Raw genomic sequence first — 8,748 nt, 5'->3', positions numbered from 1 at the left:
GGTTTTTGACCCCCACTTCCCCCCACATACCCTCAGAACTCCCAAACATTTAGTCCACAAACATTGGTGACATGAGGGACCAAAAGAATACTATTCAATTCACAATTTTTGGTTTGTCCCACATGGGACACGTATGTGTTTATGTCAAGATTAGACTCTATACTTCATTACATCCCTACTCCAGTTAACATGACACTACAATAAATTAATATGTATGACTATGTGGAAACGCACACATTACACGAGAGCCTAATTATGTACGTGTTTGGCGTATTTCTTTTTCTAACAGACCGGCTTAGCAATTGGCGTTGCCGTAGCAGGCAGATGACAGGAATGATTCCATGTGTGGTAAAGTCCTCACATTTGATTATTTTCAGCACAGCACTGACTTCGGACATTGTGCACACGTCTGCGTTTTAGCAATTTCATCCCACCCATCTTCTGCACAACATATTATTCTATCTATTGTCGAGGTTTGTAAGGGCACATTCATGTTATTTATGTCTGCAAATGGAATGAATGCGTTACAGAGAATGTACTTCTACATACTGATGTCTGCATGTGTGTATGCTTGTATACCTATAACAAACTCGCTGACCTCCACAGGGTGGCCCAATTAGAAGCAGCCCATCCAACCCTGGCATGCCTGGCTCCATAATTTCATACCCATAGTTCCTCCACCCCACCCGTGTTCAAAATACACGCATACCATCCAATGTCCACTTGTTATCGCAGCCATGACATCCCTCCACACATTGTCCTCTCCAGGGCGTTAGGGGCCCTACACGTATGTTGTCCCAACCCATGTAATCTCAGGCTCTCCCACCATATGGTCCTTGAACATACCTACCCTTGCTTGTGTAATGGTCAGAAGGCCAAATGGTCTGTCAATTTTTGGGGTGTGTAAAGTGGACTTAGCAAATCAACAATGTTACTCCCACTGGTAATATCCTGCCTGTGGTGCGAGTAGCAGTGCTTTGCTCACTCCTGCCCAGCTGGATATGACATAAGCTGACAGCGCTATACAATACTGGGGTTGTTGTTGATTCCCTTCTCATTCCTTTTGTATGCTTTATTGTTACATCGTTCTTTCTTCATAGATAGATGTGTGTGTGCGTGTGTATATATATATATATATATATATATATATATATATATATATATATATATGTATATAGATAGATAGATATATATATATATATATATATATAGATATACACATTATATATCTGTATATATACATTTCCTATGCTGGGCACTGCTTAGACCCACGCAAGTGCACTCAGAGTTGCTTAATGGTACTTATATGCATTTACTGCTGCTTATTTGTACTTAGACCTGCTTACTAGTACCTTATTCATTATGACAGTGCCACTTTGCTTGATATTTAGTTAAGTTAAATATCTCATGCAATACTCATGTCGGTTTTATGGCAAAACGACATTCATTCCACATGGAAAATGATATGTGCTATTGTTGGGCTCGAACCGTGAATGCCTGTTTGATAGGCAGATGCTCTAAACACTACACTAATGACACTTACATTGATTCCGCATGTTTTTCACTATTTGAATGAATATGATGTGTAAGCTACGCTCGGGGGAGGGCAGCGACGCACAGACATGCTGCGCTTTGCTTACACCTTTGATATTGCTGCAATTCGAATGTATAATAGGGACACGGGGACAGGGAATCTAATTGTGACAGTTCTAGGGACAGGGCTCTACATTCCACTACGTGCTTGTGTGTTTACTACTTCGATTTTATTTCACTATTCGTGGACACTCTTGTATGCTTAGCATACATTTTGGTATCCACGGACAGTGAGTTACTGACTTACTATTAGGGGCGGGCTCTACTAGTAGGCATAGTAGGTTTTGCAAGTGTCGGGGCATGTTTACGCCTCTGTAGAGCACTTGTACATGCCCTCCTGCACTCGCACACGTTTCTTGTGCACGCTGAGGGTGCGGCAGCGTGCCCTCATACATATTCATATGGCGCTACTGTGCCATCTGTAGTGAGGACGCTCGGCGCAAGTTTAAAACAGTCCTTGCGCCGAGCTTCTTGAATCCCGGGGATTGTGTCTGCTTGCTCCATTGAAACTTTTATAGCACATCATAAAGCACAGAGTTTGAACTTATTTTCTTGAAGTTTTGTAAGTTAATATTCTATGTTCCAGCACGGTATGATGTGGTTACATTCTTGAAGCTCAGTACATAAGATATAGTTCTGTATAAAATTTCAATATACACAAATGACACAGAATTATTTACAAAATTCCAGATAGCTGGGCTGGCAGTGTCACAGGCTCTATTTTCAGTCATGATCTTGTCTTTGAATTTGAATAAAATAATACACATAAATGCCTGACAGATAAAAGTTTCAAAAGAGAGATCACGAACAGACAAATCTTTCCTGAACAAAAATACACAGAAGGTAGAACTCTATTCTAAAAATACATACTGTTCAGAAAATGGTAATATATATTAATAAAATACTTTAACAGTACATGAAAATAGCTATGTAACAAATCCAACACATCTGCACTCACTTTGAGATTGAAGTTATAGTCTGAAGAAGGTAGTGTGGGTGAGAAATTGGTAAATAGTGCATGAAAGTGGATTCCAGATTCTTAGGCAAGTGTGAGAGAAGGCTTTGTTAGTGAAGTTGAGGATATAGTGCTAGACGGAAAATGTCAATGCAGTGTAGTCTGAAATCATAAGTGACTGAGACAGTTATTTAAAGAAAATCAGATGAAGTGATGTTTTGCAGTGGTTTATGTAGTCTTTATGCAAGAATACTAACAACTGCAGTACTTCTTTAATTTCAAAGCAGTGACTTATCCCCCTTTTTCTGTAGACACAAGCAGCAAATACAATTTTGAGCTACAGTGTCTGCAATTTATGCAGGCTTTTTGAGGAAGTGACTCCTGTGATAAGTACAGTACATTCCAGAATGGAGAAAATAATCTCTTTGCAGACTGAGACCTCTCTTGACTGATCAGAAAGTTGCCTATGCTTTTTCTTGCATAAAACAAAGCTATTATTTTATTTACCACTGTAGGAAAGTGGTAGGTATTTTAAACAATGGAATATTTTTAAATGTCACTATCTGAGCTATTAATATTGTGTTTGTATTTGCATCAGCTGAGGCTCTTGTGAGTTCTACAGACTACTGCATGTATCTTATTGAAGTTAACCAAGTTTTCTTTCATCATACACAGTGGAGAGTTGAGACAGGGTGAAGTTTTGTGAGTTAATGGGTGAAGAAAAATGCCAACTCCCTGAAAGTAATAGCATCAGCATAAAGAATTATGTTCTTGGTTCTTAAGGAGATTATAAGTAATGAAAAATAGCAAATGTTTAAGAATGAATTCTTGTGGGACTCCTGACAAAATCAGATGGAGAGAACACAGAGTATTGAAAAAAGGGCTCTAAAAATGGGTCTATATCACATTGTCTAACTCTTAAAAGTTCGAATGTCATATGGTCGACACCATATGATCGAACATTTAAAAGTTCGAATGTTTCAATGGAGATCTCCGTACAGTGTGGAATGGAAGATTTACCTTTTCTGCACTGTAGTGCGATCTCGGAGTTGGTATATTTAAAGAGCGGGGGGTGTGGGGGCTGCTGGGGGGCTTCCCCCCATTTTAAACCATTGAGGTAGGTTTTTTCTTTGGTTTATTTTTTTAATTACATTTTCGAACTTTTAAAAGTTCGATCATATGGTGTCGACCATATGACGTTCGAACTTTTAAAAGTTTGATTATGTAATATAGATGCTAAAAAATAGGTTATGCGGATAGTATGAACATCATTTTAGGAAAACAGAACTGAGGCAAAAGGAGGAGAGTCACTTGATAAGAAGGAGATATTCAGCTACAACAAATGCCTTGGAGCTATAAATGAATATACCCCTAACAATGCATCCAGTGACTACTGTACAGTAAAGGGCATATGTCAGGGAAATGGGAAGTGCAGTGGTAATCTGCCGATTGCTAAATCCACGCTAACGATATATTAGTAGGCCATCAACTTCAGTGTGGACTAGTAGCCGAGATGTTTCTGCCTCTCCCAGCATTTCTTCAAAAGGAAACAAGAGCACAATAAGTCTAAAGGAGTCTGTGGGAAAACTAGAAACAAATTTGGGGACTGTAATAATATTTGCTATCTTCAAGATGTCAGAGAACAGACCTTTAAAAAGTGAAGTATTGATAATGTGGCTTAAATGAATGGCAATGACAGTGTCACGATCCTTGAGTAACTTTAGGAACAGACCACTGGAGCTTGCCTTATAATAGTCTAAAACTTTTTTAAGCCATTTATTGAGTTTTGATAAAGTCACTGTCAAATAAAAATAAGGAAAAGGCATACATGTTTGTACCAAGTGTTTGAGGAAGCAGTTGCTATCTATTGCAGCTCTCTAGCCAGCTCCTGTTGCCAGCACAGAGCTATCCCCACCCAGTGTCTCTTATCCAACACCAGAAGAGATGTGGAACAGTGAGTAACTAACTTTTCAAAAAAAGAGAATTAAATTATTCTAGTTATTTCCATCCTGCTTAAATATTTAACTGCACCTATAGTGACCTGTGTGATGATACTACTTTGTACTTTCCTGCTCTATTCCATTCATTTGCATTTTTTAGTTTGTTTAGGGACCTTAGTTATTCTGCACTTCTATTTCCACAAGTATAATTACTTGTAAAAGCTATACTTTTGTATTTTAAATCCTGCTGGTCCGACGTCTGGTAGTTTAATTCATAGTTGTGGTAGAACTGCATACTTTTTCTAAGATTTGCACCTTAACCATTTATTACTACATTTCCCCCATAAAGTGTTATTGGTAAATTTCTGCATTGTCTAGTGCCTTAAACTGTAGCAGAAGTTCAACAGTGAGAATGGTCTCTGCTCCAGTTTGTGCTTCAGTGCTTTTATATTCTGCTTATGCCACCTCCCACTAACACACTGAAATAGCTCCAACATTGCCTTTATTTGACTGGTACCCTCTTTAGCTAGCCTACTCGTTCCTTGAAAAATTTCACAACCCTACCACCCTTCTGCTGTTGTTGTTTTATAAGGCTGTGTCTCTTGTTTTCTACCCCTTATGATTATTGTGGTTTCTAAAGTCCCTTCCTCCCTTCTTTCATTGCTCTTGACTGTGATTTAAGCTCTTCACGTATTCTTCCCACCAACCGTTTTCCACAGATTCATGATACTGAGTCCCCACCCAGCACACCAGTATTATTCTTCAGTAAACCTCCTTAACTAAATACTGTTTCCTGCTTATTGTCCTGGTGCTCAGAAAAGCTTGTAGTCATAGCCTGCATTCCAGAAGTGTTTTACTTGTATCTAGTGCCATCCATGGAAAGTTACATACTTTGATTGCTAAATTACTCTTACATTATTTTCAGTGATTGCTTTTGTTTCCTGCTTTTATGTGTGTATTTCACTGAGCATATTGCCATCACCGATGATTATTCCACAATGTGAGCAAAAAATGACTGCTGTCATTTTGGTGCATTTCTGAGGGGATCCAATATTTGTCATCTTGAGAGGACATGAGCAACAGACCACATTGCTTTGCCAAAATAGTCTGCACCTTTTCCCTCTAGGCTTTCAAATACTAGTTAAGGCTTTGCCCACCCCATAGTGCCTTCTTTTAGGCAATGCCAAATGAACAAACCTACCGATATAATAAAATAAACTCAATGGAACCTCAAGGTGTTGCCGCTCAATGACAGGAGCCTAAATAAAAAACTACACTTACTCCAAGACCTTCTTACACTTGAGAATATAGCTATCTTTGCAGTTACCGAGATGTGGTTTAAACCGGCAGAGGGTAACCCCAGCAGTGCAAGGTTTCAGTGTCTTCCACACTTTGTAGACCAGCAGCTGCACAGACAAGGGCTAAAAAGGGAAGTGTCTCAATATGCATCAATAACAATTATACCTCTAGAGTGATCAAACAGGATGACATGCTTGCAGTCATCCACGTGCAGTTCACCACAAATAAAACCTTGTACCATATCCTAGCCAGTTATAGGTGACCCTCCATGTCCCAAGAAACTCATAATGCATCATTGGATCAACTGAAGACACTTACAATCCAACCTAATACCCTACTCATAGGGAACTTTAATTACCCTTCAATTGATTGGGAATTTTACATGGCCACAAATTTACAGGCAGAAATTCCTGGACTTAGTAAATATAAACAACCTTGACCAAATATAAAATACACCCACTAGAGGCTCCAACATACTGGACCTCATGCTTACAAATATGGGAGAATGTTGCACCTCCTCCAGTGTCTCATCCTCCTTGGTAAGGTCCGACCACAAAGCGGTCTCCTTCAAAATCAAAATAACTCTGCAACCCCATTATAACTGGTAACAGGAACAATTCCAAGATAAATTACCTGTTAGTAAGTGATGTGTTGTCAAAATTCAGTGACTCTCCAAACCCCAAGAACACACCAACCTATGGGAATTGCTCTCAGAAACATTATACAATCATGTCAATAGCTGCACTGAGGTTGCTGTACCTACGAGAAGCAAGCCCAGAACTACCTCATAAAAAAACTGCTCTGGTGGCATCCCAAATTAAACAGGATATACATCAAAAGGGAAACCAATATGGCAAAAATCAGAAAGGGTCATTATCATCATCTTCTTTCGGCTGTTCCCGTTAGGGGTCACCACAGCGGATCATCTGTTTCCATTGCTTCCTGTCCTCTGCATCGTGCTCTGTCACACCAACCACCTGCATGTTCTCTCTCACCACATCCATAAACCTTATCTTATGCCTTCCTCTTTTCCTGTTACCTGGCAGCTTCATCCTTAGCATCATTTTCCCAATATACTCAGCATCCCTCCTCAGCACGTGTCCAAACCAAAGTAATCTTGCCTCTCTGGCTTTGTCTCCAAACCTTCCAACCTGGGCTGACCCTCTAATATACTTATTCCTAATCCTGTCCACCCTCGTCACACCCAGTGCAAATCTTAACAACTTTAACTCTGCCACATCCAGCTCAAACTCCTGCCTTTTTGTCATTGCCACTATCTCCAACCCATATAACATAGTTGGTCTCACTACCCTCTTGTACACCTTCCCTTTCACCCTTACTGGTACTTGTCTGTCACAAATCACTCCTGACAGTCTTCTCCACCCACTCCACCCAGCCTGTAATCTCTTCTTCACCTCTCTTCCACACTCACCATTACTCTGAACTATTGATCCTAAGTATTTAAACTCATCCACCTTTGCCACCTCTACTCCTTGCATCCTCACCATTCCTCTATCCTCCCTCTCATTCACACACATATATTCTTAGTCCTGCTGACCTTCATTCCTCTTCTCTCTAGAGCATATCTCCATCTCTCCAGGGTCTCCTCCACCTGTTCCCTACTCTCACTACAGATCACAATGTCATCTGCACACATCAGAAAGGGTAATTCCCATTAAGACAAAAATTCTCTCATCAAAGTAAATAGGCAACCAAGAGGGTTAATTAGGTCAAGCAAAGCAAACTTTTAAGTTAGGATATCCTCCCAGGTGAAAAATAAGCATAAGGACTTCTGCAACCATGTCAGAAACCTCAAAGGTGGCAGACAGCAATGTGCTGAACTGTTGGTTAGTGGTGCCACATTCACTGAGCCTGGTGATGCAGCGAACCTTTTAGGGGACAAATTCAGTTCCAGCTTTACCACCCTAATCCCCAACCATCCCCCAATAATACCCTCAAACATAACCCCTCTGACTATAACTAGGAGCATGTACTAGCTGCACTCACTAAAGCCAATAACATGGCCTCAATGAATCCTGATAACATCCCAGAATACCTCCTGAATAGTCTAAAATTATGACTTATCAGGATCTCTAAAGCCCTTCAGTCTTAAAACAGGCTTTGTGCCATGTAAATGCAGGACTGCAATGGTCATCCCACTTCATAAGGGAGGATCTTCAACAGTTCTTGTAAACTATAGACCCATTAGTCTGAGTAGTCTTATTTGCAAAACCATGGAAAGAATCATAGAAATTATTAACAAGGACGTAGGAGACCTCCATATACTGGATCCATCCCAGTTTGGCTTTGTTAAAAGAAAGTTATACTTGCTGACTCTGGCGAACTTCTTTGAAAAGGTCAGTAAGGCAATGGATGAGGGGAAAACTGTGCATACTGCCTACCTAGATATGGCCAAGTCATTTTATACAATACCCCACTCAGGCATTGTCAACAAACTTACAGAACTAAGTATAAACCACTTTAAAGCATGCTGGAGAGCTAGCTTGCTCACTGATAGGACCTAGGAGGTTAGAATTGCTAAGGCCACCTCCACAGAGTGTCCAGTCACCAGTGGAGTCCTCTAGGGCTCTGTGCCATGTACACTCCTCTCTGAAATCTACTTCTCGGATGTCAAAGCCAATGTCAAAGGCATCCGATTAACGAAGCTTCCAGATGATTGCAAACTGGGAGCAGTCATTGAATTCCCCCAGATGAGACATCCTTCTGGAAGGTGTAATACAGACAAGTGCTTGGTGATGAAGCCATGGCTTAAAATTCAATATCAAAATATGCATTATAGTACCTTTTGGGAAGTCTGTCACCCTGGGTAACTATGTCATCAACAGTGAGAGGTTAGCATAATGGTTAAGGTATGGTTTAACTTGCAGACAGAAGATGTACGGTTAGATTCTCACATGGATTAATTGGCTATGCTTAAAATGGCCCACAAGGGCAGTCAGC

This window comes from Protopterus annectens, chromosome 8.part1 (assembly GCF_019279795.1).
Source record: "Protopterus annectens isolate FY-2018-M chromosome 8.part1, PAN1.0, whole genome shotgun sequence".
Classification (NCBI taxonomy): Eukaryota; Metazoa; Chordata; order Ceratodontiformes; family Protopteridae; genus Protopterus; species Protopterus annectens.
The sequence above is the reverse complement of the archived record's forward strand: the minus strand, read 5'-3'. Positions refer to the sequence as shown.